The following is a 12,843-nucleotide window of genomic DNA, read 5'->3' on the forward strand; positions in this document are numbered from 1 at the left end:
TTGTATACCACTGCATTAGAGGAAAGCACCATCTGGCTCCCCTGTCCACCCTTTGAATGGCACACTCTGAGGTCATAACTGTCATTTTACATGATTCCACCAACATTCACGTTAATAGATGGTTGCCTTTAAAACAATAAAAAGTGATCCACCTGATGGGGCCCTTTTAGATATGAATTCAGTCTCACCTCGAGCTCTCTTATGTTTTGTGAAACGTGGCGCTGTTACTTGTGTACAGAATCTGAGAATAAAGAGTGGGCCCCTTTTATTCAGGTCACACTTTGCAGCCAATTGCTTCAATTGCTATGAGATTGCAAGGGTAGCTTTGAGATTTTAGAACTAAATAGGATTTAACATATACAAATGTACTCAGCTAATAGTTATTTGCACCTTATATTTAAATAATAACTGCCTTGTTTTAGTGCCTGCCCATGTCTGTGTGTGTGATTATTTTTGAATGAAAAAGCTTTCTCAGTGTCCCTCCTCCCCCCTGGTCTCTTGTAGTGCCTAGAAGCAGTCAAAAGAAGTCTTGCCTAATTCTAAAGTGCTTGGGGGTGAAGGAAGGCGCTAGTTCCTTCCCAACAAGATCATGGTTCCGGCTATTGATGCATCATCGAAACTGATGATGAATGACAGCTGCATCTTGTTGGGGCTGTATTTGTTATAGTGACAGTGCTTACATATCCTAGGTGTGCTTCGTTGATCCTTTTCAGTTGTCGAGTGGTGTGTCAGTGGGTCTCGATTTGTAATGGCCTTCCACATTTGCAGTGATGCTGGAAACGCTGCTCCTACTAAAAGGCTGGCTTAGGCAGACCCTAAAGTCAGTGGGGTAACTTGGGATGTACTCTAGTGAAAGACTCACCATACCTGAAAAACCTCACCTCGAAAAAGATCAAACTCAAAGTCAAGCTTTCACACAAGAAATGCAGAGCAATCCCAGTGGTACTGGGCCAGCATTGTGAAAAGTAACATTTCTGCAGCGTGTAAAGAAGTTAGAAGCCCCCACACAAGTAAGATTGCCCCTACCCCCAGTCTCTGAAGTTAGCACCTCTCCTAACATTTGAAGGGTTAGCAGACCAGAACCAGCCTTAGTGGTGGGCTGCCCAGGCACCTGCATGCGGCGCCCTGCCATTATCCCCCCACCACGCCAGTTCGGGGAAGTCATTCAAGGTCTGCCATAGCTGGCATTGGGGGAGAAGTCATGGCAGATGCCCTATTGAAATTAAATGCGCTCCGCTCTTGGGAAAAGGCGCATTCAATGGCAATAGGCAGCTGATTATCGCCTATTGAACAATTTGGCACCCCCCCACATGACCAGGGGTGCACTTGATGAGAGCGGGGCCTGCCTAGGGCACTGCGGCCGCTAAGACCCCCCCAAAACCCCTGGAAATGTTAGCCTGCTCTCTCGATCATTGCCTCCTAGGCTGGGGTGCCGTGCTGGTAGTCACTGAGTCTCTTCTCGGGAGCAGCCCCAGCTGCAACTTCTTTCTGCACCTCTGTGTGCCGTCTCTCGCAGGTGCTCAGCCTCGCGCCTGTTGGAAGTCTTGCGAGATGACGGCGGGAGCCTCTCTCGCGAGACAGGGGTCTCTACATAACTCCTTTTCTTGAGCAGCATGTTCCTACTCCATCACAACGTCTTGGTACCTCACAAGCATTCTTCTCTCTCGCTGTGGCCGCCCTGGCTCGCTCCTCACCTTGGGCGACTCTCTATTTCTTCTTCCATGCTTCCTGTCTATGAAATGGCTTCCCATTCATTCTGCAGATCTTGCTTTACACTCACCACTTCCTCTTCTCATGCCTCCCTGGTCATTCCTCGTTCACTCTCCTCCCTGACAGTTCCTTCTTCGTTATCTGCACCTTTTTCTTGTGCTGCTTGTCTGCGTGTTGATGGCCCCTTTTCTGGGGTGAGTCTCCTTTCAAACACTGCCACTCTCACTAAGTTCCATTGCTTCCCATCTTACGTGCAAACACGATTCATGCCCTTTCCCACTACCTGGATGGGTTGGCTATACTTCGAATCTGTCCTTATGCGGCAAGCACATTTTCACCACATCTCCTTCGTCCACTTCTGCTCTTTGCGCCGCCCTGCGATTGTCATTCCATCTTCTCAGGAGCAGGGGTGGACTGCGAACCAAAATACGCCCTGGAAATAATTTTCAAAGTGGCCCCATAGTACACGTTTTGAGCAAGCCCAACCGTTTTCCTATGAGAAAATGTGGAACGAAAATAGGTTACCACATAAAAAAGGCCCATGGTGCAGAGGCCTACCGGGAATTCTCTATAGTTCCCTATAGGCCAGTCTACCCCTGCTCAGGAGGTGCGCAAGGGTGCGACTTCTTCCTGCACCTCCGTCTCTCGCACGTACTCTGCCTCCTGCCTGCTGTAAGTCTCGCGAGAGGACAGCAGGAGCCGCTCTCGAGAGACTGTCTCTACAGTTTCCCATCTCCATTCCCTATTTTCTCCCCCTCAAACCGCTTCCTCGCTCTCCTTTATCTTTGGCCGCGGCTACTGAGTCCTAATAAAAGCACAGAGCTCAGCTGGAGAGGAGGGCACTGGCGTCACTTAGTTTTGCAGCAGGCATATAAATGCGGCAGTGATCATTTTCTCGGCCTGTCTTCCGTCTTCACCCAGGAGATAGGGTGGTACAATGGGCATGCCTGCATGGGGCAAATCAGCCCAGCTCTAGCCAGTGAGGGCAAAGCCACCGGCCATTTAAAGCCCTGGACCCAATGCATACGCTTTCAAAGTCACTCAGCCTTCTCGGGCATCTTCTGTAGATTGCATTGAAGAAACTGTTCAGCACACCTACAGCACATTTATTTCATGCAAAGAGAAGCAATAATTGCAATGTTGGGGCCGGAAGACGTCATGACACTGCCAGACAAACTGGCAGTAGTATTGTAATTGTACTGTGTACACAGACAACCTACTGCAATACAAGAAGGCAGAACCACGCAAATGGTACCATTATTGTTCAGATATCACCCAGAACAGGCACAATCCTACAACTTAGAGTTGGGAAACTGGGGGGCGCTGTTGCGCACAAAGAAAATGCTGCCGAGTCCCGACGCTCCTGCACCACCACAATATCCTGTGCCAAAGATCCGCTCTCAGGCCGTCTGGAAAACTACAAACCTGCGGGAACGGCTGCCTGTTGGTCCGCCCACGGCTGGCGGAAGTCTGGACCTCCGGCTCATCGGAACGCAGAGATCTAGTCGTGCAAAGATTTGTCGAAACGCATTGCTGTGTCGGGCCGACCCGCAGCACGAGGAGGATTCACCCGGGAGCCGTGGATTCAGTGATCTGCAGCCCGCGACTGGGCGGGGCCTGCGCTGATGGTCCATGCCTTGCTCTGCTGCGCGACCTACTCGCTTTGTGAGGTGGTGTGTGGAGGTGCCTGGGGCCTTCTTCGGGTGCCTGGCTCTGCCCGAGCCCCTGGGCGCCGACCGGCTGAGTGCGCACAGGCCTCCACGCCCCGAGCGCGGCGTGGCAGATCTCCTGCCACTCATAAGCCTGAAGACGACGTGCCAAGAATCGAGTAAGCGGCCATTGAGCTCGGGGACAGGGGGAGAGGTGTGTTGATCGACCGCAGAGTCGGCTCCTGATGGCGCCTTGCTGCGCCCCATTATTTGAGGCGCTTCTACGCTCTGGATGCCCCGGCGGGCACATCATTCAAATGCACATGGACTAAATGCTGCAATTCATTATATAGGATACGCGCTTACCCTAGCGGTGTTCAGCTGGTTCACGATCCACATCCGATGCGTTACACATTGTGTTGACTGTGTGGGATTGTTTTTCCCGTGTATTGCGCACGTCTTCTGCCACACCTATAAATAATTTGTGTGATCGAGTGAGACATGCCTAATGGCCCGACGGATTACACCCTATGTTGTCTGTGGGTGTGTTGCATAACCACCATACGGCTTCCCCGTGGCCTTGCTCTGAGCGCCCTGCATGCTCAGATAAACCCAGTGACACTGCGTGCTAGGCGGGACGCCTGGGAATGCTGTGGGGCTCACTTGACGCTGTACACTTGGGAGGACACAGTGCATTCGTGTAATACGGACGTACACTGGTGACCTGCTGCTTTGTGGCTGCGGATTTCCTGGGCTCTTTGCCACCGTTTGAAGCCTGCAAAACAATGCGTATGATCAAGTTAGACATCCTATAACCTGCCGGATTGCACTCTGTGTCGACTGTGGGTGTAGCCCGGCCACCATGCGGCTGCCTGCTGCCTCTCTCTAGGCGCCCTACATACTCAGATACACCTGGTTACGCTGCAAAATTAGAAGGAGCGCCTGGGAGTGCTTTGTGACTCGCTGAACACTGTGCACGTGGGAGGGCACGGTCCATTCGTGTGTTGCGGACTCGCACTGGTGGCCTACTACGTTGGGGCTGCGGTCACCTGGCCCTACCCACCACTTGAGGCTACGACCATAAGGAACCTCTGAAACACACTCAATACACACGCGATTCAGCGGCAGCATGGGCGAACCAGGCCAGGCAAGCAGGGCATCCAAAACCCCTGGTGGTAAGAAGAAGAGCCCTATGGACACATTTACCAACACAGCAAATCATACTGTGACGGTGGACACACATCCAGAGGCAAATGTGCCTGAGAAGAAACTGGCTGCGCTAGTCCAAAATGGGTTCCTGGCTGTAAACACCAAGCTGGACGAAATAGTCGCCATCATCGGCTCCTTGAGGGCCAGAATAGACAAAGAAAGTGCATGTGTCACTGAGACTGAGAACAGGATAAGCGTGACCGAGGATACTATTGCCCACCACAGCCGGGACATCTCCTGCATAAAGGACACGATGAGCAAACTACAGAGCAAGTGTGAGGATCTCGAATCCAGATCGAGAAGAAACAACATCCGCGTGGTCGGAGTGGCGGAGTCCTTTGGAAAGGGCCAAATGGAAAAACGTGTGGAGGAGCTGTTCAGATCCTTATTTGGACCGGAATCGCTCTCTGAACATTTCCTTGTAGAAAGAGCACGCCGCACCCTGGCACCGGCACTGAAGCCAGGAGCCCGCCACATACAATTATTGCTCGCCTCCTGAACTATAGGGACAGACACAATCCTTTGTTTGGCAAGGGAGGCTGGTACACTGCACTATGAGGGTAATCGAATACACATATATCCGGATTTCTCCGCCTCTGTCCAAGCAAGTAGACTCTCTTATGAACCGGTTAAGAAGCTCCTTAGAGCGCGGCAGATCACGTATGCCCTGATGGTCCTGCCCAAAATGAGGATTCAACATGCAGGGAGGGCTCACTTTTTTGAAAATCCGGCTGAAGCCTTATCTTATATTGAGTCCTCTATACCCCTTCCTCCTAGAGGGGACAGGCCGGCGCCTAACAACAGACCCCGTCCGGCAGACTGAAATATACAATCTTTGCAAATTGTTTGAAGTGATCGAGGGCCTTGTTTTATGGTCTGTGGATGGCTGATACTGCAGACTGACATTATTTGGGATTTGGTGGTTGCTAGGAGCCGGGGGTGGCGGTCATGTGAGGCAACATGACTACCCCTGGAATACTCCACAAGTTAAGGGACAGACATCGTCAAGTTGGGGGTGAGGGAGGTGGGCTGGTTAAGGGGTATGGAATGGGTTGTTGCTGTTATAACAACTTGTGGTTTGAAGTGGGACAAGGCCCACACCTTATGCCACGTTGCCCTGAGGTAGTTGTGGGGGGAATTGGTTATTGGTTACTGGTTAAACAAGTGGTCTTGGAGATTCTGACATGATCTATGGTATATGCAAGATGCATCGAAGCGGTTGGTGATATTCGAACATTTCAATGTAAGACTTTGCTCACGCATTGATGGTTAAACTGCTATTGTGGAATGTAAGGGGCTTGAACAATCGGTTGAAAACTAAGAAGGTGGGAAACTACATTGTCAGACACGGTGCTCAAATTGTTATGCTACAGGTCAAGGTTTTACACAACGTATTCCTCTCAGTCTAGGGGGGTCATTACACTTATACACCTCAGTTTGGGATTCCTGCCTGAAGGCCACAAAACTGACCCCTTGGTAGATATGTTCCGGTGTGGGGCTCGATCGCAGGACAACAGATCCTGCTGGTTAACACGTATGGCCCGAACATTGATGACCCAGCCTTCTATGCAAATATATGCCAACTAATTACTGCCATTGATGTCCCTAATATATTGTGGGGTGGGGATTTCAATGTTGCTATGGATCCTAGATTAGACAGATCCAGTACAATCACTAGGGCACCTAGCAGGGCTGTTCTTACCTTGAAACACATCCTACCTCAGCTCTCTCTAGAGGATGTCTGGCGGATGCTGCACCCGAATGAAAAGGGCTACACATACCATTCCTCGGTTCACAATTCCGAATCCAGAATTGATTATTGGTTTGCATCCCCCGCTATGATTACTGCAATGAAGTTGTGTGAAATACTATCCCGCACAGTGTCCGACCATTCCCCGGTAATACTTGAAGCTACGTTTCATAATTGCCCCAGACCGCTTAGAAGATGGAGAATGCTCGGGGGGTTGCTGGGCGATTCTGGAGTGGTGGAAGGCTTACACGTGGAAATTGCAGAGCTCCTTGACAATAACATGGGCTCAGTTGATAGATGTTCCACGGTCTGGGAACCCCTTAAAGTTTGGGCTAGGGGGACTCTGCTATCTAAATCTGTGGGGCTTCTGAAAGGGGTCAGAGCTGAACTAACCCATACTTAAGATGAACTAAGGAAGCTTGGGGAGGCTTATACTCGTACCTGGGATACAGGTTCATCTCCAAGAATTCGGCAGGTTTGCTGCAAGGGAAATTCAGTATATGGCGGCCCCTGTCCGCGCCTGTAGATATGGCGAAGGCAGCAAGGCGGGTAGGACACTATCCAACTTACTGAAACAAGACAGGCACCCCAACCGCATTACTAGTATACAATCATCGAGTGGTGAGATTCTGCTGAGTGAACAAGAGATCAATGATGAATTTGCCAAATTCTACCAACAGCTATATAGTAACAGGGACACTAAGTCAGTCACTGAAATTAAGGCGTACCTAGACACGCTGACGATGCCGAAACTCTCTGAGGCGTCCCGGCTGGCAATGGACCAGCCTGTCACTGCTGAGGAAATTACTGAAGCAATTAAGGACTTAGCATCTAATAAAGCCCCAGGGTCAGACGGATTAGGCGCGGAATTCTACAAGGAGTTCCGCGAAGAACTAGTCCCACTGTTACGGGTTTGGGAGGAAGCCCTCCAGTGTAAAATACTGTCCCCATCAATGAGAGAGGCTTTGATAACTGTGCTCCCTAAACGGACATGTCGTCCTACAGGCCACTTTCTCTTATCAACACAGATGCTAAGATATTTGCCAAAGTGTTGGCCAATAGGCTTTTGCCGGCAGTCCCTACACTTGTTCACCCTGACCAGAATGGGTTTATCCCCACTAGATCCACGGCCCTCAATCTTCGTAGACTTTTCGGTATCATGGCCCAAATAGACCCGGGTAGGAACGCAGTTGCCATATCATTAGATGCTGAGAAGGCCTTCGATTCTGTCATGGGCTTACTTGCTAGCGGTATTGGAGGCATTTGGTGTTGGCCCTAATTTCATTAGATATGTGGAACTACTGTACACGGAACCTGGGGCTTGAGTATTAACCAATCAATCCATATCTGATCTGTTCCTATTGGGTAGGGGTACCAGACAGGGTTGCCCTTTCTCGCCCATATTGTTTGCCTTGACAATAGAGCCAATGGCGATTGCAATTAGGCTTAGACACTCAAACAGGGGTATTAATCTGAAGGGCGCTACTCAGCTAATCTCCCTATATGCAGACGACACGCTTTTATATGTCCGCAAACCGGAAAACAACATAGCACCTATTATGGCAGAGATCCAGGAATTCACTGCACACTCAGGATACTCCATAAATACAGCCAAATTGGAAATCTTCACCCTTACATCGGCAACCAGATGCCCCGGTTCTATATGTGGTCTGAAGTGGTCTGAAAAGACCATTCGATATCTGGGGATACTTGTCTCACGAGAAAAACACATGCTGTACACAGATAATTACGATAACACACTACAAGCCTTGACTACTAAGCTACTACTATGGGACCGCCTGCCAATATCATTACATGGTAGGATAGCGGTTCTAAAAATGATAGTCCTGCCCAAACTATTATATCTATTTGTGAATATCGCAATATGGCCGGGACGACCCTTCTTTAATAAACTTAGGTCAATGGTGACAACCTTTCTTTGGAATGGGAAGACTCCAAGAATAGGATGGGGAAAATGACTGAACCATACTCCTCAGGCGGCATAGCGGCACCTGACTTTGAACTATACTATTATACTGCACAAGCCCAATTCTCGAAATACTGGTACTGTAAAGACGAGCCCACCCCCCATGTGGCGATAGAACTTACCACTTCCCCCACGAATATACAGTCCGTAATTTTTGACGCACACTACTGAGACACGTGTGACTTTAACCCGGTGAGCTGCACGGTTGGTGCATAGAGAGCTATATTTAGAAGACTGGAAGTGCTGTCCCCCTAAAACTCAGAAGTTCCCCTCTGGAATTACCCTGACATGCCACCAACACATGACAGCAGCTTACGCGAGGCCTGGGATCCCAATGAAGAGATGAAACTGGGCGACATTTTTGTTGTCGGGAAATTTGCGACCCTTCAGGTGATCACGGGGGCATTCGGTAGGGGCCCACTTAGGATACTGCAATACTATCGCATGAGATCTGCCTTCCAGAAACACTGGGCGTCCTTTCCCGATGAACCCCCTACACACCCTTGTATACAGATGATAACGTCTGGAGACCGTCTGGAGGATTTCCAGTCTGTACACTGCAGTACAAACACATTCCCCCACGACTAACCTAGTCAAAAATAAATGGGAAAAGGATCTTCAAATCCCCATTGATGCCAAGACCTGGGATAGATACTGTTACCTAACCAAGAGGGTTTCCCTGAACGCTGAATTACGCCTGATTCAGTTTAAAATTCTAAACAGATTACACTACACCCTGGCCAAAATAGCCAAGTTTGTACCGAATAGTCCCGGTGAATGTCCCAAATGCAAGATGGATCTGGCTGGTTCGTTCCACATGTACTGGGGATGCCTGATGGTGGCTAGGTTCTGGAGGGAGGTGGCGGATATCCTGGAAGAAATTACACAAATCCCTCCTACATTAACCCCGCAGAAATATTTATTTGGGGACATAGGCAAGTGCTCCGAAAGGATCAGGAGATTATTTAACGTTTCATGTGCAGTGGCCAAAAAATGCATCTTACAACAATGGAAGAGCACGGCGCCACCCACCGTAAAACATTTCCTTCAGGAATTGACGTATGTCAATGAGGCCGAAGAACAGTTTGTCCTCACCCGCCCAGTGGTGTGCAGACATAAAGATATTTGGGGACCATTCAGAATGTACTTGTGTGACATGATTTCTGATGACGATGAAAATATGTAAACATACCACCTCGAGGAGATTTATATACCATGTGAATTGTTTTTCCCCTTTCTTTTGTTTATTTTTGCCTGAAATATGAAGATGTAACGGTGTTATGTATCTTTGTGACCACTAATAAAAAGAGTTTAAAAAAAAAAGTTGGGAAACTGAACATTTTGGAGAACCACACTCAACAACCTACAAGCAAGTGAACGATCGGGCACATACCATTGCCAGAAGCAGATTTCCACTAGAAAAATAACAAATAATGATCAAAACATACTCATTCCTTGCAGCGAAGGAATTGGTCCGGAATAAAACTGAGCGGTGTTCTGGTAACAATTGTTCCATGTAGACGTGTAGATACAAATATATACAATATAAATGTGTACTATAAAGTGTACATCTTAACGACTGAATACAAAGCTGGCATTGCGGTTACATTATAAGTCAGCAGTGATGTGGACTTGTAGAGAGAAAGTGCAAAAAAAAGGGAGACAACACAGAGGGAAGGAGGAAGTGAGAGAGACCAAGAGGACATTAGAGCGAAGTGTCCGAGGTTGGGAGTAACAGATGATGGGGTTTGCCAGGAAGGTAGGTGGCTAGGCCACAAATTGACTTAAAAAAACAGACTAAGGAGATTGACCAAGGATAAGTGTTACACGGTGAGCCATCCAGTATGGAGGCAGGTGAGCATGGATGGAGGAGCTTGGGAGGTTATAAAGAGCATGTGTAGGAACATTTAGAATTTCATTACAAGGGGTAAAGCGTGAGGCTCAGGAGGAGGCTGGTGGAGTGTACATTTGGAAAGGAGTGATTTGCTGGTGTGTTCTGCAAGAAAGGGCAGATATTTCTACTGTCGAGCAGAATGAGCCAGTTGCAGCAGATTGTGAGTTAGAAGAATTTGCAACCTTAAGACTTCTGCCAAAAACAATGCCTAGATTGTGGGCCATTGAGGGTGATGTGAGGTGATCACAGGGTAAGAAATACGGGAGGGAAGACGGGGTGGAGGATTGTGAGTAGGGATGGAGCAGTGCACCAGATAAGATTATGAAATCCTGTCTAATTCTTATAACATTCTATGTCATGTGAACAATTCTTTATTCCAGGACTTGAATTCAATCGATGAATCTAAGGGGCGACAGTTTTGCGAATGAGTATAGTAAATTTTGCGTTACTCTATTAGACAAAATTGGACTTTCAAAAAATTATCCAATTAATAACCCAGCAAGAGTTAAACAAGTTGTTCTTAGATTTGATTGGACTGAAATTATGTCAGGCATGCACTCATACGCATCTTTGTGCCATTTGCAGTACGATTATAAAAACGCGGGTGTTCTTGCCCCATTATTTAGCCATTTCTCCAGGCAAGATAAATAGAAATAGCTTATTGCGCTTCAGATTTAACATTCTTCCCACACATGACGTTTTATTAAGATGTGGCCTGATTAATTCCGATTCTGCTTTGTGTTGTTTCTGTAAGTTGAAGAATCAGCCAGAAACATAACATCGGGTCATGTCTTGTAGTGTACTCGAAGTGAAAAGATCTACATATCTAAAAAAAAATAAAAATGTAATTCCATGAAGTTCGGGCAATGAAGATTTAATCTTGTGCTACTGTCTTGCTGGATGGACCACCTCCACGACGTTAGCAGTCTCCGGTTTTTTATTATCACTGCAATTAGAGAAAAATGAATTTATTTATTAAAACAGTGCTCTATTTTTATCAATATTCGTCAATGTATCGTCTTGTTTCTATCTTTTTTTACGCAATGATTCTTTTTAAATCTCTACAGTGACTATTTAAATTGGATGATATTTTATGTGGTGGTAACTGTCAATGTTGATGTATCATACTGAATTTTTACGATTTGACTAAATTCTTGGATTTCATCTTTGCTATTGTGAATTGATGTTTTGAACTCTGCTATTTTTGCAATTAAATGTTAAAGGTTATTTATTAACCAAATGACAAAGAAAAAAGAAAAAAAAAGTATGCAGTGGGAGTATTTTACTCCCTATTCTTTAAATTTGGGAGTAGAATTATTTTTTAGGGAGTAAAAATGCTTTAACTGGAAAAGGCAAATGTTTTTGTAATAGTGATTCCTTTGTGCCTAGTTATTCATACACATTTAAAACGATACACGTTTACTTCTTCCAATCAGGCTGTAATAGTGTCTTTTGTGAATATTTTCATTTTTTGGTTGCATTTGCCTATTTGTAGGGAGTAAAAGTGGCCGATAAACCCCTTTATGGCTGCGAGGGAGATAACTTTGTATTTGGCAGAGTACACCATAAGGCAGCAAAGTGCAATTCAGTGACGGAGGGCCGAAAGTCAGCTCAAGATGCACTCTGGGAAATGAAGGGTAAAAGTGTTAAATGAGAAGAATATTTATGTATGATCAACAAATTGAGTCAAGAGAACCCAAAAGAGGGGGTTTAGAGAGCCTGGGGGACTCCAACAGGAAGATGAGTGCCGTCAGAGGTGTTTGTGGGTTGATTGACTATATCAAAGGCCATAGATTTAAGTAGGAGCAGTATAGAGGCGACTTTAAAGTGGTGAACAAACATGACAAAGTTAGAGATACAAGTCTGTTCTTTTTCACTGGAATGACAGTAGCAGATCCCAGATTGGAGGGCATCAGATAGGTGGTTGGTCTCAAGCTTGCTGGTGATACGATTGCAGATATCTCACTCCAGACTTGCAGTAGTGGGGTAGAAGGTAGAAATGATGGTAGTCAGTTTATTCAAGTCAACAGAGGGAATTCTTAGAGTGGGTAGAAGAGTTGATGTTTTGAATCATGCATGACATGTGCTGTAATCAAGAGGAAGGTAAAGTAAGCCCTAGGGGCTTCTTGGTCTAAGAAGCAAACATGCCAATGGGGCACAGGATGGGTTGGTTTTCTAGGGATTGTGCAAAAGTGTGTAAGGTAGAGGAAAAGGAATTGAACGCAGAATTGTTGGAAGAGTGAAGGAGAGCAGAGAAACCGGTAAGGGAAGGAAGAGGGAGATGTCTGGTTAAGGTTGCTTGAATCTTAGTTCAGCCAGTCAATATGCTCTATATTTCTCTTCCAAAATCTCTAACATGCTTTCAAGGGGAGAGGAGAGTTTATGGGGTGTTAATCGAGGAAGGTGATAAGGTTTGTGAAATAGGCCAACATGGCTTTATCCAGGGCAGTATACAGAACAGAGGACGTCCTTGCAGGACAGGCAAATTAGTCTTTTTTCCTACATCATAAATTGCGTCGCATGGTGGTCTTGAGGTTGCAAATTATAGGGGTGATCCAAGTCTGAGGGTAAGGGCTTGTGGGAGGCCATGAGGTGCTTGCCTAAAATCATAGACATTGATAGTTAAATGTGACATTATATTCAT

At 46.9% G+C, this 12,843-nt stretch overlaps 1 protein-coding gene across 1 annotated transcript in view; it reads left to right on the forward strand.

The window, feature by feature from the left end:
• Nucleotides 1–12,843, forward strand: part of LOC138525384 (sulfotransferase 2B1-like) — a 226,698-nt gene that overhangs the window by 154,256 nt on the left and 59,599 nt on the right. The gene's annotated exons all lie outside the window — the stretch shown is intronic.

Source organism: Ambystoma mexicanum, chromosome 1q (assembly GCF_040938575.1).
Source record: "Ambystoma mexicanum isolate Mex_15411 chromosome 1q, UKY_AmexF1_1, whole genome shotgun sequence".
NCBI lineage: Eukaryota > Metazoa > Chordata > Amphibia > Caudata > Ambystomatidae > Ambystoma > Ambystoma mexicanum.